This window comes from Adiantum capillus-veneris, chromosome 7, assembly GCF_014529385.1.
Source record: "Adiantum capillus-veneris isolate H3 chromosome 7, ASM1452938v2, whole genome shotgun sequence".
In the NCBI taxonomy this organism is placed as follows: Eukaryota; Viridiplantae; Streptophyta; class Polypodiopsida; order Polypodiales; family Pteridaceae; genus Adiantum; species Adiantum capillus-veneris.
The window spans coordinates 87,234,260-87,260,647 of record NC_140937.1 but is presented as its reverse complement, the minus strand read 5'-3'; the positions used below and the strand labels follow the sequence as shown (position 1 = coordinate 87,260,647).

The 26,388-nt window shown below is 39.7% G+C and overlaps 2 pseudogenes; both read right to left on the bottom strand.

Moving 5' to 3' along the window:
• Positions 1-19,239: 19,239 nt before the first annotated feature.
• LOC147454177 (uncharacterized) lies at positions 19,240-20,771 on the bottom strand (annotated as a pseudogene).
• A 220-nt stretch (positions 20,772-20,991) lies between these two features.
• Positions 20,992-26,388, bottom strand: part of LOC147454175 (uncharacterized) — a 124,375-nt pseudogene continuing 118,978 nt past the window's right edge.

Sequence of the window (26,388 nt, the reverse complement as noted above, 5' to 3'; positions counted from 1 at the left end):
ATAGGGGTATGATAGTTTTCTTCATTTATTGTCGTATAAGCGTAGAAAGGGGGATCATATTCTTGAATATGAGTCGTATATAGGGGTTTTATCTAAGTTGTCTGCTCACAAGTGGCGTCCCGTTTGTATATAGAGTGAATCCCTGGGGGGTTTAACCAGGAAGAAGATAATGCAGAGGGAGGGGCTGAGAAAGAACACCCCAACCCTCAAGCAGAGCATACCACTCCCACGATTCCATCGGTAGATCCGGAAAATTATCAACAACCAACAAAGTCCGACCCACAAATAGAGCATAGCATGTTAGAAGCTAATTCATCTACTATGGACCATTCTACATTGGAGACACAAGAGTCTCAAACAATAGAAGAACAAGAGAGTGGTGAGAAAAAGCTCGAGGATGTCAACACTAGACTGGAGAACCTCCACAGCTCCCAAACCCAGTATGGGCCTTTGCTAGACATTGACATGATTGTTTTGGTAATAACCAATGTAAAAGAATATGAAAGTATTTCCTATTGTCAAACTACTTATCTGTTTTACAAAATGTTTGCAGAGACTAATTATTCAGGACATCAACGGATTGTTGATGTTTTGAGAGCCATATTAAAATGCAGGATCTCTCAACCTGCGCAACTTCCATGTAGCTGAATACAAAGTTATTTCATGGCCGAGCACCAATGAATTTCTATAATTTCTTTTCCCAAGGTTCCGCATCACGATATGGTCTTCTATGCAGCTAAGAAACCTCAACCCCCTTGTAGCCATAAATTGTAACATAGCCGAAATTGAGTGTTGGCAATTTAATTTTTTGTATTGCCAAATGTAGTGTGTTGTCAATGGCCACTACCACCCTACAAAACCAAAAGTACAATTTTATTACAAACCTTTTTCTCAAATCCATGTCCCATTTGATGTTGAAAACACTTCGTTGATAGACAACACACCACATAAGGGATTACTTAATCCACCGGGTAGAAATCTCTCCCCACCCTCATTTGAAGGGCATGAGCATGACTTCTACCTAGAGTAAATTTTGATCCCTTATCTCCAAAATTTGTATTATATCCCATTGACTGTCTCAAAATCCGTACTTACAAATACTCTCCAAAATGCTAACTATGTACATTAATGTAATCCTTTGTACTTGTCAATGTGGTTCCATGGAAGTGTGTGTGTGTGTGTGTGTGTGTGTGTGTGTGTGTGTGTGTGTGTGTGTGTGTGTGAGAGAGAGAGAGAGAGAGAGAGAGAGAGAGAGAGAGAGAGAGAGAGAGAGAGAGAGAGTAGACAAACTCTGCTTATGTTTTACAAAAGGTAAAGAAATGATACATACTTTCACAAAGAGAGAGAGATAGACAAACAATTTCAACTTACTATTGAAATAAAGGTAGAACCAAATGGTTAGAATCATCTCACAGTTGAAATAAAAGATTTTAATTAAAAGAAACGTTACAATGGACGTCATGAATATAGATTCAATTAAAAGAAGGTATGCCCAATGGAATTCATCCAAGATACATTAGCATGATTTGAACTCGGCCAATTAGCTCTCTACAGACAATCTCTTTTTCCCTTCATTCCATTACTTTGCGTCCACCTAGTAAGAAATAGGAATGTGAGGGCTCGTTGTCTGCGGTCTCGTCCACTATGTCGTGCTTGAGTTGTAGAAGGTGGCCTTGCTCCCTTATTGTGACCACTGTCACAAGGTTGAGCTCTTTGTCCAATACCTCCACATCTATGACAACATTGTTCTTCAGGCATGGCGATTCTTGATCAATAGGCACAAATTGAGTGCAGCCTACAACAATCTGAGAGTGCTCAAACCAGAAGGAGATGAGAAATGACTGTGTGCCGATTATTTACTTCGCCACCAAAGTGTTCAGTGCAACCTCACAATGTATGCCGTCCACCGCTTTAACATACCACCCTCTGTCAAGAAGCATGTCAAAGAAGCAAGTGTCTAGAGATTTACATACTAGCATTGTCTTTGGACATGTATGTGGTAGGTGTGATATAGTTCCACAAATTGAGAGCAGCCTACAACAATTTGAGAGCGCTTGTACCAGAAGGAGATGAGAAATGACTATGTGCCGATCATGTACTTGGCCACCAAAGTGTTCAGTGCAACCTCACAATGTATGCCGTCCACCGCTTTAACATACCACCCTCTGTCAAGAAGCTTGTCAAAGAAGCAAGTGTCTAGAGATTTACATACTAGCATTGTCTTTGCACATGTATGTGGTAGGTGTGATATAGTTCCACAAATAAACTTATAGGACAAAATTAGCAAACTTCAAAGAAGAAGCTACGCCCAATGGAATTCATCCAAGATACATTAGCATGATTTAAACTCGGGTAGTTCCAGTCAATACAGCCCCAATTGGTAGGAAGAAGGAGTTTAACCAAAGAAAATGCTGGTTGAGTTAGTAGAAGTGCTCGTAGAAGAAAATGCCCTCATTTGCAAGGTTGTTGCTAGTTCTTCCAGCATACTGCAAAACACTAATATCAGCATGGATTACATATATGACACAGGTACAATACACTCTAGTGGCTCCTATTCCTTGTATGATGAAGGATAGACATTTGCAGTTTTGCAATAACCACAATTAAGAGGCAACTTAGTTTAACAACTTAATATAATTTAGGAATACTTTAGAGAACTAGATCTACCTCTTTTAATATAGTTCTACGTCTTCAAAAAGAAAAGAAAGTAAGAGACCAGCAAGGTTTGAAAGGAAGAATACAAAAGGAAGGCTAAGAAAGCACTTACAGTTGCATCATGGATGATAAACAATGAGACATCTCTGCCATTTGCAATCATGCCAGAGTGACTGTAGACATGCTGAACAAAAACGTCCTTAACAGTTTTCTTGCCGACCTCCACATTAAAAACTAGCACTCGTGCTTTCCATGCTGAACGAAATAGATTTGCTGTAGAGGATCTTTTCCTCCTTCTTGGTTGCATAAGAACCGAAGAACCTTTGCTGGTTGTATGGTGTTGCCATTGACTATCTATATTGACGAGTTTGAGATGGTGATAGAGCATGTGGTGCTACTTGGCCTCCTTAGCAGACTAATGGTGAGGCTAGCTCGGGAGAGAATACAACAACCCCTAGAGCTATTAGGGCAGGAAGAAGAAGAAGAAGAAGAAGCCATGGCTCTTTATGAGTGGAAGAAGAAAGCTTGAACTTGATTGCAATGAAGGGAATTTCAATTTTGAATGCTTGCTTAATGGAGCAAGGCTTTTGGTTATGGGAGTATGATAGATTTTTGTACTTGTCTTTCAGTACCTTTACAACTATCGGACTTCGTTTACAGCGGGTCCACATATGGATACGATAAACCCCGATAAAACGAGATGCTACCTCGTGTTTAATCATTTATTTTGTATTTCATGATTTCTTTATTCTATTTTCTATGTTACGTTGCCTTGCTGCTCCTTGGACGCGCCTCCTTTTCTCTCTCCTCAATAAGGCCCCCTAAAAGACCACCGAAATATCCTTATGTTACTATGAAGTTATCTTTTAGACAACTCATTTAGTATGTAACTTTTCACATATATGGTTATTGTTCATCTATAACTTGAGATTTGAAGTGGTTGTATGTTATAGTTTTTTATTTATTCATTTCAAATCAAATCACTTTCAGTTTTGCAAAGTATTGGATTCCAAAGATATTGGGTATACTCTTTGATTACAAAGCCTTAAATCCTATGTGCAAAGTAGGTGGCACTTATAAATTTGAAAATTTGGTCTCTATACAAAAGAAACTTTGGCAAAATGTTTTCAAGGACTTCTTGGAAATTCCTTTAAGCTATTGAATCATTTGTGCATATAAGGTAGCATGGGGTCATGTTAATACTACTACAGAGATCGTATGTAGGGGGTTATAGTAGTGCTTTAATCTCCATAGATAGGGGACTGGGCTACCACCTAGGGGACCGTTTTAGGGGGGGGGTTTCTAAGGGATTCACACAAGTGGTATCTTCTCTCCAATATTAGTGAATCCCCAGTGAAAATAGTACTCCAAAATTGACAACAATATTTTTGTATGAAAACATATTTGCAGATCCTTAAGGATTCCCATTGAAATAGTATCAAATCAGAGTACCCACTTTGATGAATGAGAGGATTCCTATATTGATAGGTGCAATGGACATGCAAAAAGCTGCTCAAAATAAAAAAGACAGTCTTGAGGAAGATATTTCAGAAGTAGCTACATTAGTGGGATGCAAAACTTCAGACTAATGTAGATTGGAAACATTGGAAATACTTACTTTTGAACTTGTGTGATCTAGATTGATTTTGTGAAATTGTACTATGAAGTTATCATTTAGAAAACTCATTTAATACGTAACTTTTCACATATATGGTTCAGCTGTGGTTATTGTTCAACTATAACTTGAGATTTGAAGTGGTTGTATGTTATGGTTGTTTATTTCTTCATATTAAATCAAGGCACTTTCAATTTTGCAAAGTATTGTAGTCCAAAGATATTGGGTATACTCTTTGATCACAAACCCTTAAATCCTATGTGCAAAGTAGGTGGCATATATAAATTTGAAAATTTGGTCTCTATACAACAGAAACTTTGGCAAAAGAATTTCAAGGATAGGTCTTGGAAATGCCTTTAATTGGGGGGTGACATCATGGAATGGTGGCTCAAATAGTTGAGTCCATAAATACTGGCAGGTTATCAAAATCTAGGCCTAGCTACAATTAGAGATGATTTCACATAAACATTCTTTCATGATATATGTCAATGGTCAGCTCTTAAAGAATACAGTCTAGGAGTACAATCACCAATAAAGTTGATTTTAGCTTGTAGATTTTTCACAAGACTGTTTGTATGCTATGCTATATAATAGCTCAAATAGCACTCCACATATTCATAGCAATTTGTTTCAGAGTTAAATTGGCATGGATAGCTCTTAAAGAATACAATCTAGGAGTACAATCACCAATAAAGTTGATTTTAGTTTGTAGATTTTTCACAAGACTGTTTTTATGCTATGCTATATATTAGCTTAAATAGCATTCCACGTATTCATAGCAATTTGTTTAAGAATTAAATTGGCAATGTACATAGTTGATGTTTATCCGTTCTGAATGTTCTCAACATAAATGCTTATTTGCAACAAACTATCGTAGTCAATGCAAACTATCTTTCTTTTGTCCTTCAATACAGACATACAAACTTTACATTCATATTGTTGTAAAAGTCCTTGACAAAGTGATGTTTCCTATGATGAGAAATCATTTGTTTCTTTTTACGATGAGAAATTGCCATTATAGAAAGTGGAAATTTACGAGATGAAAGTGTATGCCAAAAAGTGCACATTTTCATTATGCAAAAGTGGTTTCACTACAATTTCTTATCATCATTTTCATATAAAACATCATTTGTAGATATGGTTGCCCATTGAAATAGTGTCAAATTAGGTTACATACATAATTTTCATGAATGAAACAATTCAGACATTGATAGTTGCAATGGACACACGGAGAGCAGTCTCAAAATGATAAAGACGATCTTGGAGCCACATTAGTGGGATGTGGACATATCCAACTACTTACAAAGTCACCACCGGAATGAGACCTTTTAGAATGGTTTATGGCACATAAGCAGTGATCCCGAGGAGTTTGCAATTCCAAGTCTAAGGGTAGCAGTTGAGCATGGCATGGACTTCAACACAAATCTCAAGCAATGATTAGATACATTATTGCACCTAGATGAGATTAGCTAGCAGGCCATGCTGAAGCAAGAAGTGTGTTACCATATACATGTGGTAGTGATGCGTGTCAACACACTACGACCGCCAGGGCATTTTTTCCCTCTTTAGGAGGTTTTTTCCCCCGTGCATTGTATATACGCCCATCACTCTAGGGCTATCTATCTTTCCATTGCACACTAAGTAACACACTCTCTATTGTGTGCCTTGATATTCCTTCGTCTTCTCCAAGCTGTGTGTGTTTCTCTGCAACCCTAATTCCAACAATTGGTATCAGAGTAGGTCACGTCCTCCAGAGCTTAGTCGCCAGCTGCTCCAGCACACGCCTGCTCACTTTCTCCGATTTCAGTGAGCTTTGGCAAGCGTTCGTAGGTCGACAAGAATTTTGGGCAAGCTCATTTTGATTTGGGCTCATTTTGGCCTCCGTTTCCACTACATGCACTATTGCACAGGCTATTTTGTCATTTTGTGCAGAATTTCTGTTAGTTCCGTTTTCTACATAACAGGTGCCTTATAGTCTTCTACGGTATGTGCTATATAGCACGGGTTGTTCCTGCTCCGTTTCTCCTATTTTCGGGAAGTTTTCACATCAGGTGCAACATTTACCATGGCTGACAACAACAACACAGATGTGTTCAAGATGTTTGCTGCTGAGGACAGGTTGGATGGGGACAACTACCCTATGTGGGCTTATATGATGCAACATGTTCTTGTGTCAAAGGGTGTCTGGAACATTGTGCAGGGCATTGATGTACGTCCTGGTTTTGAGGGTGTAGGCGATGTTGAGGATGTTGCAGGTCTTGCTGCAAGGATTGCAGCTGTTAAAGTTGTTTTGCCTACGACAGAACAAGCTCGTTGGGATGTTAAGGATGCACAGGCTCATGCATTGATTGCGTTGTTTGTGAAGCGCACCATTGTTCCTCACATCCGTTCAGCAAAATCTGCAAAACAGGCTTGGGATATTTTAGCAGGTCTTTATGCAAGCCGCAATGAGGCTAAAATTGCTTTGCTACGTAAAGAGCTGGAGTCGAAGATTATGCATGAGGAAGATGATATGGACACTTTCCTTGCTAGCGTCAAGGATATCAATGAGCAACTTATTTCTGCAGGTGAAGTCAATTCAGACAGTTCCCTTGTGCAGACGGTTCTTGATGCCTTACCAGATTCCTACCAGACATTTGCTAGTACTTGGAGACTGATGACCCAAGGAAATCCTTAAGTTGTCAAGTTTGATGCATTATGCACACTGCTGTTGCAAGAGTCACTTTCTAGAAAAAACGAGACTAGGCAGCGTGCAGTTGAACAGGCCTTTATTGCTTCTCAAAGAAAGGGTGGTAACAGTAATGCAACCACTTCTTATGGTTCTGCTGCGAGTGGCAAAAATTATGTTCCTAATGCTTCTGCTGGCAGCAATTCGTCTGGAAATTCTGGTGATAAGGGCAAAAAGAAGATGCATTGCCATTATTGTAAAGCCAATGATCACTTGATCAAGTCGTGTCCTAAGTTGAAGGCCAAAGAGGCTAAGAAGAAATCCACTGCAAATGCTGGTTCCACTACAAATGCATCCATTGTTGACTCTTCTGTGAAAGGAGATTGTGTTGCTGATGTTGATGCAGAATGGGATTTTAGTGCAGAGTGCACTTACAATCTTGCTTTCCATGATGCATGCTTGTCAGTTGCTGCAGATTCACATGTGTGGTATTTCGACAGTGGTGCTACAAAGCACATTACCTCACATCGTGAATTGTTTACCTCTCTCAAGTCTGTACCTCAAGGGAATTCAATCACTTGTGCCAACAACGCCTCTTATCCAGTTCAGGGAGTTGGAAAGATTGTGCTCACTGCTACCTGGGATCAAGAAGAATCTCTTGTCTGTATCCGCACTTGCTAGACTTGGACTTGTAGTCAAATTTGTGGATGACAGATGTACAATTCATGATCTCAGTTTTGGTGATGAACTTGTTGCATCTGGCCTTTTATGCCGTGGACAAAATTTTGCAAATGCTCTTGCAGATTCAAGGGCTATTTCAGATGCAAAACTTTGGCATGCACATTTTGGTCATCTGAATTTTGCCAGTTTGCTGCGTTTGCAAAAATTTCATATGGTTGCTTCTTTGCCACCTCTTGAAGCACCTGTCAAACATGTTTGTGAAGGCTGTATTTTGGGTAAGATGCAGCGTTCTAAGTTTCAAAAGGATGGTTCAGTTCGGGCCACATGCAGGTTGTAGCTTGTGCATAGTGATGTTTGTGGGCCCATGCAAACTCCGTCCTTGGGCAATTACCTGTACTTCGTGACTTTCATTGATGATTACTCCAGGCATGCATGGGTATTTCCGCTTAAAGCGAAGTCCGAAGTTTTTATGTGCTTCAAACAATTTCTCGCTATGGCTGAAAATGTCTCGAAATGTACTATGCATACCCTCCGTTCCGATCGAGGGGGGGAGTATATGTCTCATAAATTTAATGCATTTCTGGCTAGTCGTGGGATAAAACACCAATGTACAGTGCCTTATACACCTCAGCAAAATGGTGTTGCTGAGAGAAAAAATAGGTCACTGACGGAAATGGCATGATGTATGGTCAAAAGTCAAGCTTTGCCGCATTCTTTTTGGCTTGAGGCCATCATGTGTGCCACTTATGTACTTAACAGGTGTCCTAGGAAAGCTTTGCAGTCTATTACTCCATATGAAGCATGGCATGATAGAAAACCTTCTATTGAGCACATGCGTGTTTTTGGCTGTTTGGCATATGCTTTGGTGCCACAAGTGCAGCACAAAAAATTGGATGATAAGGCTGTCAAATGTATTTTTGTTGGTTATAGTACTGAAAGCAAAGGATACAGGTTCTATCATCCGCAAACAAAATGTATTCTGGTTTCACGGGATGTAGTGTTTGTGGAAGATTTTGTTCAACCCTTGCTGTCATGTACTAGAGACAGTAATGTAAGCTCACATGACATTTATGACACTTTGTTGCCTCTTTTCAGTGGTGGAAATACAAATGTAAGTTCCAATGAGTCAAATGTACAGCCTATGGGGGTTTCTGAAAATGTTTTAGATCAGCCTATTACTGATGCAGATGTACATGATGTACTTGATGAGGAAAGGGCTGAAAATGAGCAGGCTAGAGGTATGCCAAAATGGCTGGTGCACACTTTCCGTGACAGTAAATTGGATGCACCTTTGTCTAGTCGTACTCGTTCAGGCTCTCGCCATGTATCTTATGCATCAGATTGTTATGCTTTGGCTGTGTCTAGCTTACATGATATTGAGGAGCCTTTGACTTTTGATGAAGCACAAAATTCAGAAAATTGGATGGCTGCCATGCAATCAGAATATGATGCACTTATAGAAAATGACACATGGACTTTATGTGATTTGCCTCTTGGAAAAAAGGCCATTGGTACGAAGTGGGTTTACAAGTTGAAACGCAATCCGGATGGTGAGATCGATCGCCATAAGGCTCGACTTGTTGCAAAGGGTTATGCACAACAAAAAGGCATAGATTATGAAGAGACTTTTGCTCCCACTTGTCGTATGACTACTGTATGTTTTCTATGTGCATTGGCAGCTCATTTTGGTTGGGATTTACATCAATCAGACATTGTTACTGCTTTCTTGAATGGTGACATATTTGAGGAAGTTTATGTAACGCAGCCTCGTGGTTTTGTCATAAAAGGACAAGAGGACAAAGTGTGCAAATGTAACAAGGCTTTGTATGGGTTGAAGCAATCTCCTTGTGCTTGGTATGAGAAAGCTGCCACTCATTTGGTGAAACAAGGATTTTGTAACAGTCCAACAAAAAGCATATTGTATGTAAAGCGTGAGGGTGACGTGCTTCTCATTGTGGTTCTTGATGTTGATGATTTGTTGATCACTGGACCAAATGAGAGACACATTGCTGAATTTAAGGCTGATTTGAATGCTACTTTCAAGATGAAGGATTTGGGGCTGTTGCATCATTATTTGGGTATACAGTTTAAGCAGTGTGATGGTGGTATTGCCTTGTGTCAGAAAAGTTACATAGAGACATTGCTATGTAAGTTTGGACTTGAGGATTGCAAACCTATTGCCACTCCCATGGAAATAGGTTTGAAGTTGAGTCTACATGATGCTGGTGATCCTGATGATGTCACTCTTTACCAAACTTCTGTTGGATGCCTCATTTATGTATGCCTCACGAGGCCGGATATTCAATTTGCAGTCTCACAAGTGAGCAGATTTATGCATAGCCCAGGGTCTAAGCATTGGCAGGCTGTCAAGAGGATTTTCCGCTACCTTAGTGGCACTTTACATCTTGGCTTGTTTTATCCCAAGGGGGGATCATTGTTGCGAGACTTACATGCTTTTTCGGACTCAGATTGGCGGACTCAGATTGGGCTGGTTGTTTTGACACGCGAGTGTCCTCAGTGGTTTTTGTTTCATGCTTGGCAGTTCATGTATATCATGGTTGAGTAAGAAGCAACCTACTGTGACCACTTCGAGTTGTGAGGCTGAGTACAGGACAGTCTTCACAGCTATGGTTGAGTGTGTATGGCTCAAACGCCTTATGGCTGATTTGGGTGTTGGACAGGACACTGCCAACACTATCTACACTGAGAGTCAGAGCGCATTGGCAGTTGCGAGGAACCCAGTTTTTCATGCTCGCACAAAGCAAATTGAGGTCATTACCACTATGTCAGGGAGAGGCTCTCAGCAGGAGAGATAAGCTTGGCTTATGTGCCAACACAGGACAACCTTGCAGATCTTTTCACAAAGGCATTTTCTCGTGAGAACCTTGAAGCTTTCTGCAAAGCTTTGGGCTTACTCCCCTTTGTGGACTGATCCTGTCCTCAGGGCATGGCACTTCCCTTTACTCATGTGCTTACTCATGTGCCAGCTCTCGTTCACCGCATCACTCTAGGGGGTATTTGTTACCATATACATGTGGTAGTGATGTGTGTGAACACACTAGGACCGCTGGGGCATTTTTTCCCTCTTTAGGAGGTTTTTTCCTCTGTGCACTGTATATACGCCCATCACTCTAGGGCTATCTATCTTTCCATTTCACACTAAGTAACACACTCTCTATTGTGTGCCTTGAGCTTCCTTCGTCTTCTCCAAGCTTTGTGTGTTTCTCTGCAACCCTAATTCCAACAGATTCTACCTCCTCATAAGATTTTCTTGTACTGTAGTTATGGTCATCAACTAAGAGGATATTTTAACTGTACTCACCGCACTCGGGAGTATGGGGTAGCCTTGGTGACTCGTATCCTACCTTTAGCTGAGCGTCCAAATACATGCTTTTACTTTGACAGCTGTTTGTGCGATCATGTAATGGGCGGCATAATAGAGATATAGATGAAGGACTCTTGAAATAATTATCAGCTAAGATTGTTTGTCTAGTGAAATATTTTGTGTGTGTGTGTGTGTGAGTGAGAGAGAGAGAGAAAGAGAGAGAGAGAGAGAGAGAGAGAGAGAGAGAGAGAGAGAGAGAGAGAGAGAGAGAGAGAGAGAGAGAGAGAGAGAGACAACGTAGCCCTTTGTATCAACTTCCTAAAATTGCAGATGAAGCAAGCCAAAAGGTCCAAAAGACACGCAAGATCAAAATGTTCGGGGTTGATGCTTGACATCAAGAAATGGTTTGGAAGATGGGATGCATGTCACTTGGTCAAGGATGCGTCGATCTACCCCCAAGTTAATGAGGGCTTCTTACAACACCAATGTATCATGGATTGGGAGAAATTTGGAGGTTCTTGCTTCAGCCATTACACCACACAGATTGCCCCAAACTACAAATCTCTCTTCTTCTTGGAATGAGGTAACCGAACCTGTCCCTACATCCTTGAGCCCATCCCGTTCAGTGAGAGATCCGTACCATTGCCTCCATTCGTCTTAGCTCCCATTCTCTACGCTGCGAGACAGGACGTTCGGGCACTGGTGAGGAGTCTCATCGACTTTGTACCTTATGCCCTCGTCAAGTGTGAGAGAGTGAGTACCACACACTACTTGAGTGCTCATCTTTTGACTACATTAGGTCCTCTTTTCCCCATATATTCAGCCATGAGCTCTCCCTACATACCATGAGCCGAGTTCAAATCATTCCAATGCAGTACCTTATATGAATTCCATTGGGCGTAGCTTCTTCTTTAATGAATATATATTCATGACTTCCATTGTAACATTTCTTTCAATTGAAATCTTTTATTTCAACTTGAGATGATTTCGACCATTTGGTTCTATCTTTATTGCAATAGTAAGTTGCAGTTGTCTGTCTATCTCTCTCCCTTTGTGAAAGTGTGTGTCATTTCTTTACCTTTTGTAAAACATAAGCAGAGTTTGATTTGCACCTTATGCCCTCATCAAGTGCAAGAGAGTGAGTACCACACACTACTTGAGTGCTCATCTTTTGACCACATTAGATCCTCTTTTCCCCATATGTTCATCCATGAGCTCTCCCTACAAACCTTCCTCTCCCAACCACGATAATCATTAAATAATTATTTACAAAACACATGTGTGTGTAATGTTAGACATTCTATGGGTGAGGAGTTTGCAGTAGTGAGCAATGATTATGGGAGAAGGACATCGGTATGTTTTGTGTGAATTAAAAAGAAAATGGAAGAGGGAGAAGGAGCTCATTAAGGACTCCATTGGGGAGTAAACAGGGATTGTCTATGGGTGGTGTAGGAGAATAAGGGAGGGTGGGTCATGGACAAAGTCGGCAAGCGGTAAAAAGTACATTGTAGTTGCAATTGACTATCTTACCAGGTGGGTCAAATCCAAAGCTATGAAGGAGGTAAATCCTCATGTGGTAGCTCAGTTTGTTTTTCAGAGCATCTATTGTCATTTTGGAGTGACATGGGTGCTCTGTCGGATAGAGGATAGGGATTTAGGAGTAAACTTATGAAGGCTTTAGTGAAGAATCTGGGTATTCGACACCGGTTTTCTTCACCTTATCATCCTCAATGAAATGGTTTGGTAGAAAGTGCAAATGGCCAAATCATAAAGATGATGACAAAGTATGTTTACAAGCACGAGGCAGAGTGAAAAGTGAATCTCGAAAATTTTTTGCTGGCGTACAGGACGTCTTACAAGGTGGCGACCAATTTTACACCTTTTGAATTGGTTTACGGTAAGGAAGCGGAGTTGTGGGTGCATATGCAATTGGGTGCTTTGTCATACATGCCTGATGGGCTTTTTTATGCCAAAGCTACTCCATCATTAGGAAATTTCAGAGGTCATTTGGAGGGCCATATGAAGAGAGAGAAAAATAGAGCGCGTCCAATGAGCATGAAGGCTACGTTACGTAGGAAAGTACGTGGAAAGACTCAAAAAATAGGAAAATAGCATAAAACTTTCACGAAACTAGGATTGTAGCATAGTAATTTCCTTCCTTTTACCGAGCTTTTAGGTGCTTGCATGTGGTCCCACTTCTGATATTCTCTTATGGTCATTAACGTACTGGAGGGTGACCATTAAGCCCGCACAAGATATTGGAATTCTAAAACACTTTCCCTCCATTAGAATGCTTTCAAAGTGAATCTCCCTCCACTAAAGCTTTTCTCTGAGAGTTATGGCGTCCACGTCTTCTCGCCCAAGAGCCTCCAGGTGTTTACTGTCTCTCACACCAACAACCAACAACTGCACTTTGCCTAGAAGGCCATGTAGTAGCATATCCTCAATTACAAGACCAGCTTCAATAAGTGCAGAGAACCAATGGGTTGGACAAAGGATAAACAAAGGTTCATGGGTCCTCATGCAACCAAGAAGACCCAAGAGGTCTAGTGGTATCAACATTTACCGCTCAGCATGGAAGGCCAAGGTGTTGGATTTCAAAGTTGAAATCGGCAAAAGATTTGTAAAGGAAGTTCTTGTTCAGCATGTGTTTACCCATCCAGAGGTGATAGCAAACGGTGGAAATGTATCAGATATACATCAACCACGTTGCAATTGTAAGTACTCTTGACATGTGAACTTACTGATACTCTCATTATAACTTTTCTTATATATTTTGCAATGTTTCTCCCGCTTGTTATGAGTAATGTCTCCATTCTTCACAGCTCAATTACATTAGATTTGTCATTTGTACTTATTGATACTCTTAGTTTAACTCTTCTTATATATATTGCAGATGTTTATCCCTCTTCTTATGAGCAATGGGAACCTGTGGAGTGTATAATAGGCCTCTTCCATGTTGTTCATGCCCACATTGGTTCTCTACAGTACTCAGAGAGGAGCAGCAAAAGACTGGCTGATGAGGGAATCTTTTTTTATGACCACTTTTACCAACTCAGCTCAAGGAATAAGAATGGCATGTTGGTGAAAGCGCCTCTACCAACCGATTGGAACACTGTGGACTGTCCAGTTCCCGAGGAAACAATGGTGGAGGCAATGCGAAGTAAGCTCTACAAGGATATACAAAGGTCTCTACGTAGCTCTATTCCTACCAAACTGGTTAGAATTGCAAACTTTTGTCCTGTTGCACTCTTCATAGAGCTGTTTCATAGCTACAACATCCGAGTTACAAAAACTATGTTCATGTGCAAGTCATTTCAACAGTCATCCTATGACAAACTTCTTGACAAAGGATGGTATGCAAAGGAAGAGATTGGTTTACGGTGCGAGGTCGCTCTTGATACTCTAGTTGTCAAGTACATGATTGCAAGCCAATCACTGTTACTCTCATTTTGGTATATGCGATCACAAATGCTAAACGGTAAGTACATTCCTATGGACCAGGTTTCTGCAGGTTTGGAAGATAATCCTACTGTGGATGTGGAAGTGATTGATAAAGAGCATGGCCTACTATTGGTGGTTACAATAAGGGAGCTATGCAGTCTTCAGCATTTGCGAAATGACATCATTGAAGAGTCAATGAACAAGGACCTATCAGATTTTTCCTTTTTCCTAGCTGGCGGTAAGGTGATGCGACGAAGGGAAAAAGATATTTTGTGCAAAGAGTTGGATGGTCGGGTTGAAGTAGTGTCAATGTAACAGATATTCTTGTGAACCCAAGTGTATACAAATGACTTTCAAGACATGAAGTTTATTGATCTCATTTTTCAATTGTGCCCTGTGAAAAAGTGTGCTTGAAATACATTTCTTTACCACGTCAAATCTCTCTCTCTCTCTCTCTCTCTCTCTCTCTCTCTCTCTCTCTCTCTCTATATATATATATATATATGTTAGACAAGACAAAGACATGATAGAAGAATCATCTTAATTCATTAGAAAGTACAAACTCGTCCGTGAACAATGGACTGAGATACAATTTTTGTAAGTATGGAATCAGAATGTCTTCAAGGTAAAAATCGAAGGAATGCCCCTCGAAAGAAGGTGGTGAGATAGTTGTTCCCAGCGGATTTAGTTCTCCCTTTTCAGGAGTATCATCAATTAGTAGTGCATTAGTTGCATCAAAGGGTACACCGATTTGGCTAAACGGTTTGTACAAAAGAGGTAAGCCTGGTTTTTTAGGGTGGTAGTGGCCCTCAACGGTAACGCATTTTCTTTGATCATACAAAAAGGCAAAATCTGACGTGTGAGCTTGGCATACACTGCAAACTATTGCAACTAGTGGCGACAAGTTTTGCCTTTGCATTGAAGACCATATGGCAACTCTGAAGCGCGGAAGAAGAAACTGAATAAATTCCTTGGTTCCTGGATGAACCACGACTCGACAAGTTCCCATCTGAAACGTTTGCAAATCCTCAAAGGGTCCTCTGTCACCGAGAGGCACCCGCATAAGCAGCAATCCATTGACGTCCAAGATAATCAACCTCTGTAAAAGTTGACAAGTACATATAAGTAGTTAGAAGCTGAACATATTTTGCCATACTTGAATAGACATTACCGGAACAACCGTATCTACAGGTAGCAAGGGTCCATACTGGGTCTCTGTAGTGTTCATGTCGTTGTTGCTCTCCTCCGCTTTATCTTCATAGTCATCATTCACATCTTCATCGGGGGTCTCCCCCATGGCTCTTTCTGCCTCATTCAAGGTTTCTTCCAAGGTCTTTTCGTCTCCCTCGGTTGATCGGCTTGCCTCATACATCCTTGCCTGATCCATATCATTTTGCTCATCCCTAGGCCTGCTTTCCTCATCCATATCCTTTTGCTCATCTATAGGCCTGCTTTCCTCATCTTGGGTTTCAGCCATAGGCTCTTTTGGCTCCTCCACTGGCTGACTTGGCTCTTTCATTGTCTCCTCCGGTTGTACCTTAGCACCTTCCATATGCTCATTTGACCTTTCTTCATCCTCGGCTCTTTCATCTTCTGCTGATATGACCCCCTCGGCCCGTTGTGATTCCACTGTATCAGATGTAGGGGTTTGTCGTGGTGGCACGTCATGTTTTGTAAGATCAATAGTGCGCTCATCCAAGCCGCTATCTTCAAGCTCTCTAGGGCTAGACATAGTAAGCAGGTGTTGTATTAAACTTACCCGGTATCTTTGCAAATAATCATATGTGTAGTTTTTTAAAGCACTCTGCAAAATTGAAAGACCACATGGTGAGAATTATTTTATAGACTAAACCAAAACTAACTGAATGCATTGCCAAATGGGTACCTTAGTCATGAAAGGTTTTAATGCAAAGTAGCTTTGCAGGACATATTCTGCATGGAGAAGACATCTCCAGCCGCAAGAATTCCCATCGGTTTGATTTGGGACAGGTACTTCTTTGATTGGGGCCTTGTATAGTTCATACCTTCCACATAGCTTGCCATAGGCAAGCAACAACCTCTTTATACAAGTGCACAAAGCAATGTCAAGATGTTAGCATAAGGCTTCAAATTTACATGGATATCTATAAGAAACACTTTCTGATACAAAACACTTACAGCCTAATTTCAGGGTGGGTTCCTTTTATTGAATTGAACACCCACACTGCTGGTTGGTCAACATCAAGGCATATGAGACTCCAGTGATGGTTGTTCTCATATGGAAAGATGATCATAGTAACTTCCAGCATAGCACAGTGGAGAAACCAACTCTCAAAGGTCCCAGATGGACTGTTCTTTTGTCTAATAATTACTGACATTTGTGGATCAAGGAGAAACACCTCTGTGTGAGTGTGCAGTGGGAGTTGACTTTTGATCAGGCTGCAGAGACTCTACCTGAGTTAGCAAACCTATTATCTGAGTTTTCAAAGCTAGCAAGATAGTAACACTTACTTAAGACAAGCATAGATAATTGTGTCTGAAATCTGAGCATCTGGATTCTGCAATAAATTAATGTCCACTTTTTCCAGAGCTAGCTTTCTGGCTCCATCTACAAATGGTATCTCTGCAAGCAAACCGTTCTTCATTGAAAGTAGAGTTTCTTGATTGCTTGCCTCTATAGCTCAACACCCCCGATCAAATAAGGGTCCCTAACTATGGATGAAAAAACCCTTGGGGGATCAAGGGAAAAACCCACAGCTCTATATACACCCACCGTTATATTATAAAAATCATTGAATATACAAATGTTTACGAGGAGCTACATCACTCCTTTTACAATGAATGTTTTATGAGGAGTTACATTACTCCTATCAAATACAATAATGAATACAAAGGTTCAATAAAGAGGTATCGTTCGCGGACTGCGTACATACCTAAAAAGCAATTTCCATTTTTTGTTTTTTATTTTTCTGCTTATTGAAAACGATTTTGCAGAAACTACCCGTGTGAGAGACCGGAATCGATGTGTTCTACAACTTTGCAGAAGAAACTACCCGCGATGGGGATTGGAATCGATGTGGTCTATAACTTTGCAGAAGAAAGTTTCTCTAAATTCTGCACCAATTTTGGGTTATCGTCTCGGACTGCGAATATGTTTGAAAATCAAAATTTTACTTTTTGCTTTTGATTTTTCTCATGATTTTTCTCATAATTGAAAACTTCTCAATTATATTTTTCTTCATCAATCATATATTTGTTACTGACGTAACTTTGCTGCAGAAGCCAGTTACACATCGTTCCGATTCAGTCGAGCCGTTGATGATCGTCCAAATTCTATCGAGCTACTGTTGGTACATGATCTTTTGTTATATGATATACTCGTTTATTGATTCTCGTATAATTATTCTTTTAGAGATATAGTTTACGTCGTTTTATTGATAATTTCTCATTGATACCATAGTGATTTTGATGGTACCATGATGATGTTTTGTTAATACTTTGGTCATGGTGATTTTCGTTGATACCATGATGATATGTCATTGATACCATGGTTATTCTCGGTGGTGCCATGATGATATTTCGTTGATACCATGGTTATTCTCGGTGATTCCATGATGATATTTCGTTGATTCCATGGTGATTTTTATTGATACCATGATGATGTTTTGTTGATACCATGGTTATTCTCGGTGATACCATGATGTTGTTTCGTTGATACCATGGTTATTCTCGGTGATGCCATGATGATATTTCGTTGATACCATGGTTATTCTCGGTGATGCCATGATGTTGTTTCGTTGATACAATGAATATTCTCGGTGATATCATGATGCTTTTTGTTGATACCATGATCATTTATTCATTTTTATTGACATAATGATGATATTTTGTTAATACTTTGATGGTATTCATTGATCACTACATTGATAAATGTTGTTTTATGTAGTATATACACATATCATTTGTATCACGTAATCACACATTTTGTACTTTTACGTTTATACTTTATGTACCATATGTTGTCGTGCGTATATATGTCGTCAAAAGAGTGGCGTCGCGAACCATCTCTTATGGCATTGTGAACGTAATTATTTCATTAACGATGCTAATAATTTTCATGACATGTTTTTTTTGGAGTCTATGATCTATGTAGGATTGATCAAAGAATTGATTTTATGAAGACAAACTTGGTGACAATAAAAGATTTATGAAGATATGTTTGGTGATGCCATATTGATGACAACATGAAGACATGTTTGGTGATGCGATATTGATGACAAGCTACACAGCAGATTCACGGAGACACTTTTGATTACAAGCTAATCGATAGCTTTTACACCTCTTTATTGAATCTTTGTATTCATTATTGTATTTGATAGGAGTAATGTAACTCCTCATAAAACATTCATTGTAAAAGGAGTGATGTAGCTCCTCGTAAACATTTGTATATTCAATGATTTTTATAATATAACGGTGGGTGTATATAGAGCTGTGGGTTTTTCCCTTGATCCCCCAAGGGTTTTTTCATCCACGGTTAGGGACCCTTATTTGAGAGGGGGTGTTGAGCTTATATGTGAAGCTACTCAATATATGGCTTCTCTATATATGGCACCCAGGTCCCCTCTATATATACATCATCTCATGTGTGTATTCTACACACTTTGGGGTTCTACTTCTGTGTTCTCTCCTTCTCTCTCAACATAAGATACAATGCATCAACTATTGGAACCTCTAAAAACTTGATTAAAATCGTCTCTTGGTCGTCTTTATCAAAGTTCATATCCTAAATAAAAGTTCAATTGTAAAATGTCACTACTTAATTGAAAAAGCTTAATCGATGCCAAAAGATGAGTACAACTAAAGTCAATCTCGTTACATATTCATGTAGCCCATTTGAGAGTTCATTGAAGGATTTTGTGTTTTGAAGAGTAACACTCTCATCAAGAACGTTCTTCAGTACACTCTGCATGCATAGAAAATTGAAAGCATAAAAGTTCAGTTAGAGCTCTAGACTATGAACATTTGGGCAATTGATAACAACTACCTTTTTCTTGGTGCTGTCTTTTTTTGCCTTTTTAGTCTGCATCATATCCATCATCTTTTGATTCCAGTGCATCAAAAAACTTAAGTTAAATCAAAGCAGACAAGGATATGAAATATATATAAGGTAAAAGATGTGAGTAAACCTGAGGTGCACGCTTGCTCTTTCTAGAGCTCACATCCACTTGATTTTCCTCATGAGAGCTCTCAAAATCCATTTGTTCTTTAATGAGTCCAACCTTTGCATGTTCTCAAAATAAAACACATTAATTATATATCTAGTTTAACTATTGTAAAGGACAATCACATAGACATACCTTTGGGACATCTCCAATAAGAGCCAAGAAAGAACCATTTGAAGCCAAAGCCTCTTCCTCTCCTTCTACATCCTAATAATAAATAACTAGATTCAAGAAAGTGTACAAAATAATTCAAGATAGTATAAGTTGTGTAAACATACATCTAGAAGGGCCTCAACTTGCACGCCAGTGAAAATTTCCTTTGAATAATTCTGGTCTTTCTCAAAGTCAATATGAGGATGATAGACATCCTCATTGATAGGTTGTAAATGATTTTCCTCAATCTGCAATTGTATAACATTTCTAAGTAACTTTAACTAAAAAACACAAAAAAATTAAAAGATGTAGAAACTCCCACAAGCTGTTTTTCTTTGTCTTCCGCCTTTGCATTTACTAAGTCGGTTCCCTACAATGCAAAAATTCACATAATCAATCTTACTATGATAGCTAAAAACTATGAAAAATTAATGATAGTGTGGCTTACACATATTAAATTATATTTGTAGTATTGACCAGCGTTGATTTTTTCTTTTCATTCTTTCGCTTTGCTTGCCTGTGGTGCAAGGAAAATGTGTAGATGTCCTCCACTTTCCAAAGGTACTCTGCACCACAGAACCTCATCGCCTCAATTTCATCATGGTGCTCTTGAATGAAGCTCTCAAGTTTATCCTTCCCCTCTAGATTGTGCCTTAGGTCACAAAGCTTGGAATCAAATGCTTTCATCCAACCTCTAATAGTTCTCAGATTGGAGCAATGAACTACATGTACACTGTCAGCGTAATACTTTGCAAGGAACTCCTTTCCATACAAAAGTGTTGGATCTCTATCACTTTTCTTGAGTGGGAAGCGAAAGAGTTGCTCGTATGTCGGAACTGGTTTTTCAACTGTGTCTTCCTTTGCAACTTGTATAGCCTTGCTATGCCTTTGAGACAATCTTCTAGCTGCCATACTATTCTTATGATCAGCCTTAGAGGACTCTCCACCACTTGATTCTAGCTCTTTTACCCTTTTCTCTAGCATTGCTATTGTCTCTTTGAGAGACATTGTTTCAGATGGAGAAGCCATGTAATAGCTACAATGTCACAAGTTAAACCTTAAATCATATAAAATGTGAACAAAACTTAAAAACGAGAACAAAACATTTTTTCCAATCAATTAAAGTATTTAAATGTTAGATACATCAAAGGCTAAGCACTTGTGCATCTCCAAACTACTGGCAAATTTAATTGTGCACCACTTCTTGAAGACATGCACCTCCTACTAACTACAATAAAGTCATGTATCACTACTTTGCATGAGTTCTAATCTCTCTTTCGTACTGCTGGCTTTGTATCCTCCATGTACAATGATCAGCACTATCACGTACTAGCCAGGCTAATTTGCATTTTTTGCCCTGCTGGTCAATCTCTCTAACAACTGCTTGTACAAGATCATCTTCACCATCACTTTTGGTTCCTAGAACGATATCACCAACCTCTAACCAAGGGGGTGCATGTACGATCTCTTCGACAGTCGTAAGCCACTTTCTTTGAATCAAATCCTTCACCTCATACGCTACTAGCCTGTTACCTGTCAACGGAAGAGGTATGAACTTATGCATCAAAGATGAGATTGGTCTTACACAATCCCAAGTGTATGGCATAGTTGGTTGTTGTACAATGCTCATTTCAGTTGCATGATGAACTATTAGTTTGTCAACCCCATTCTGTGAGGATATGCATTGTCTATAATACTCTGTCCCAAAAATACAAATAATATTGACCATTGTGCTCGATAGAGAACAATGTTTTTATTTTGGCCTTCCAATGCCCTACAGGAAGAGCATCAGTATCACCATTGTCCTGCTTTACAGTCACATGGTCACCAACTTTAAAACCCGCACCCTAGTAAAGTATCTTTTGGTAGTTTGTGACAAGAGTATTTTCACCTTCGCTAACTATCATTGCCCACAGTTGCTGAAAGTACCTTTTCTCCTCATCTGAAAGGCATCTCTTTGTGCGTTTCTTCTTGGTTATACCAATCCCTTTCTCTCTAATCATGTTGTGGCAGTAAGCCGGTTCATAATCTGCCAAAATCTTATGCCATAGCTCCCTGGCTCTTGTTAGAGATGAGAGTTCCAAGAGCCCTTTTTCATGGAAGATAGAGCATTGTGGACTTATAGGATGCAGTAGAGTGAAATCATCTGGGAGTATCAAACTTTGGTGTAAGAATGACAAATTCCTCTCGTGTGGCAGGAATCCATCCTTCTCCTCTTGAAGCATGCGAGTAACCCATGTAAACAAAACACGCTTGTAAAAGTGGACATAAGTTATCTCATTATTATTTTTATTTGTCTTTACTCCCATATATATGGAGACCATCCTTTCAAAAATGTATCACCAATATACATCATGAGATCCATGCCTGATAATGTCATCAAGCAATTCCCCATTCCCAACAACATGCTCCACTGGTGAAGAGTTTGGACCAAAGAATTCCTCGCTCCTTACTCGCCAAGATGAGAACAATGATCGCATCATCTCGATACTCTCCTTTGTCCAACCCTTCTCACGACTAAAATTGTAAAATGTGTGGGCAATGTCTATTAGGAGAAGACCAAGCTCATACATGGGTCTTGGTACCTCATTGATGACACTCAATACATATGGCAGACACCACTGAACAAATTTTTGACTTTCCTCTGCCTTAAAACCTTCAAAGTGCTTGCTAGGAGTGTGTGGTCACCTGCCATTGCGAATTGATGGTGGTGCAAGCTTGTATACAAGCTTGAAACATTCATCCACCTTCTTTTTCGATTCATTTTTCAATCCTCGCATGACATTTGATGTATATTTACTGAACAAATTCAATGGAAGAACATGCATTGTATCATACACCAAGTCACATGACAAGTCAAAGCCATACAAGTCAAAGAACTTCCATAGCACCGACACTCTAGATAGTCCTGCATGTGCAGGATTAGTCTCTCTTTGAGTTTGAGAGGTTGCTCTTCTGGCCTAAGTTACTGCATTGGACATTTCCAAAATGGAGCGTTTTGTTGGTGGATATCTTGCTTGTCGTCTATTACCATCATAAACATATCGCCCTCTATACATTGGATTACTAGCATCAAGAGTTGCTTTGGGCTTGTCTCTTTGACAACCCTCCTTGCCACCATCCTTGAAGAGTCCTATTTTGCATTGGGCAGGATGGTCTCCATTGACCATCATCAGCATCCCGCGTAATATGCATGTTTGTTTCCGTTCAGTTCCCATGCCAAAGATTTTGTTGACATCGTAGTTGTAGTGTACTTTTATTCCTGACATGAACAAGTCTTGCAATTCCTCCATAAGAGGACGTAGAAAAGCACCAAATAGACCACTATTTTTTTGGGCCAATTTCTTGGAGCTAAATGGGAGGAACAATACTGGGAGTACACTAACACTGGAAGACTTCCCCATGTTCAAAATTTTTATCTCTACAACCCCACTGTCTTTTTGTGTGGTACAAGAGGACTACAACCCATCCCAATGTAGCAAAAGTGCCAGGTTACGGGGATCTCCCTGAAAAATTATTATGCCATATGAAAATACACAAAAAATGAGAAAAGAAATCAAATAAAAATACCATGCCAGTAATTCTAAAACCATACCTCAATTGATTTCTTACTAGAGACTATACGTCTGTGACCATCTCTACACACGAAAATATATTTTTGAGTTTTCTCATTCCACCCTTGTTGAATCTCTGGCGAATGGGATGAAGGGGGAAATGTTGTGTACACCTTATTACACCCTCGGGTTGTACAAATAACTGGAAGCTCAAATGTCTGTTGTGGGTCCCAAAAGTGTTGGACTATACGACACTTTGCGCCATCCCAAAAATCATGGATAGACTCCGGTTGTAGTTCAGGTGGCTTTCCCAACCATTTGTCTTTGGTTTCTCCACATGGAGAGCATGCCATGGCACAAAGAACGACTTTTCAACATAACCTCAATTTGTCTTCCAATTGGGAGATAATCAAAGACTAGTGTCTCCTTGCGAGGCTTGAGACAACTTGGGCACCTTTCACAACATGCCAAGCAATCACGCTTTGCTTTCCTTTTTCTATTGTTATTAATGCATGCACGAATTTCCACACTACATCCTTCATAGTTGTCCTCCTTGCTTGGACGTAAGAGCTCTGGCTCATGGCGATTCCCTTCTTCACCCATGCAGACTCTGTATCGAAGAGGTTGTACCATACCAAGCCCTTGAAATAGCGACTGCAACTGCTCCCAGCTAGCAGGCACCCTATAATTATCAAACAAAAAACCATCCCAATCTTGTTCAAGTCGAACCAAGATTTTGATCAAGCTTGGATCTTCTCTAGTGGAGTCATGCTTGCCTATTCTAGCCCCTCCCATGTCACCGAATAGTAGATGAAGCATTTCATCTTGACCTCTAATGGGAACTTGATATTCATCCCACAATGTCTGAAACTGAATGATCTTTGATAAAATTGCAATTCCAAGCGGTGCGTGATTTGGACCAGTAGGTTGTTGGCAGTCTTCATCTGCTCTAGTTGTATTTGATGATCTCAAATCTATGCCCTCTTGAAAGCCCTCTTCCACATTCAAAGAGGTATTTGATGCTTCCATGTCTGGTACATTGTCATCAAAGTGCCTTACCTCCACATCGTCTCCATTTACAAACCCCAGCTCACTTGCTAGACTGCCTGCAACACTCCTTAGTTGTGCATGCCTGAAAAATGTCGTTTTCCCAACATATTTTCCACCCAGGAAAAATGCAGAACATGTACACCACACTCTTCGTGTGGTGTCATTGTCGAATGCACTCTGGAGAGGTGGTGTACTATCAAGCTCATTCACGTTAGGTGATTGACCCTGAAGGGCTTCAAGATTTCTGTTATGATTGAAATCTGGGTAAATTTTATGGAGTGTCTCCTATTTTCTATGTTGAAAAAAGGTGCTTCTGCTCAGCATTTGATATCCTTCCTGTGTGAAGAAACATTTATACTTACATGTACACTTGAAAGTCTTGGAGGTGGAAGCCATGTATGCCTGTATCACCTATTTGTCATTAGCCATGGTTACAAGGACTATAGTGGCCCAAAAGCCACATCAACACTTGATGCTAGTGTCAAAGGCTATAGTACCACATACTTTAAGTCGCAGATACAAATTAGATAAAACTTTGCAGCATTGTGCAACTTTAATAATTAAAGAGAGACATACATTAAAAGACTAATCTGAACACGCTTGTAGAGTCTTTTAACATAGATGATGTATACATTCATGCAAGACACAATTTCTTGCTCCGAACAAGGCTTTTAATCACAGCAAGCCTATCACTTAAAATCCTTGGAGATATGGACTTTACATCATGGAAAACTACTTTGTAATAATCAACTGGATTTAAGGTTTCCTTCAAAAGCACTAAAGCCATATTCTCGGGCCACCAATTGGTGTCATCTATAACTTTTCTTGAAATGCGTATCGGTGGCCTTTCTCTCCCAAAGACATAAAAGTGTTTCTCTGGCCAAACGATCATCCCTTCAAGATGACAGGCTATCTCAGCAACTAGTTCTTCTACTACTTCCTGTCGATCCATAACCTACATATGCATGTTGACAAGAATGAGCACCGTGCATTCAAACCTAATTTATTACTAACATGCGTGTGTCAGTATGGGAATGACCCACTCAAAGGCAGCAGTAGGATGAGTACTCGTACTTAGTCTCAGCGAAATCTAAGCATGACATAAACCTCTTCAAGAGTCATGACTATGCCACGGCTAGACGTCGCTCTTATGTAAAGGATATTTAATTAACTGTGTAAATTTTAAAAAATGTTCATATTTGTTTTTATTTTTGAGTTACGTACATGTGTACACGTGCTTCATGATTCACAATAACCTAGCACCAAAGATGCTTATAATATAATATCTTTTTTGCTTTGTATCTAAGAGACGGGAGCATGGTTCAAATTAAATTGACAAAACATAACATTGTCAAATTAAGAGATCGAGCTATTGTTCAAATATCTTTTTGCTAGCTCGTTTTTTAACTATACGTTTGTGTGTGTGAGATCCACAGCAACCAACCCTAAATAAAAAGGCACATGGAAGACCTGTTGAAACAAAGTTTTTTTTAAAACAATCTCTTTGATTTTAATTTAAGCCTTTTGGCATATATTTGTACGCATACATGGACGTGAATTTATTTGAATTTCTATGTGAGAATGATTTGCAAACTATGTGCGTGAGTGCAAAAGAGAGAGTCATGGTGCAAAGTAGACAGTTAAGTTGTACCTACCCGAGAAAAAAAAGACGCAAAAAGACTTGTCTTTGTCGACAACTACCCGCTCACGGTCGAACTTCGAGAATCGTTGTCATTTCACTCAATTCGAAAAATGCATGTAGGGTGCGTAGGTCGATTCTCTGCATACAAAAATTTGAACTCCAATGAGAACACAGTGGATATTTTTATCACATTACGATTAAAAAAAAGCTTAAATTAGTAAATATTTATACGAATGGTTATGTATGTCAATTACCCAAGGTATAAAGACTTGCTATGCACGTTCAGCTAGAAGGTCGCTGGATCCGATCCGCTGGAGCTTCTACACAAAGGAAGAAGTTTCGATAAATATGGATTGGCTTCATATTGAAGCGGTGTACGCTAAACAGTTTTAAAATTATC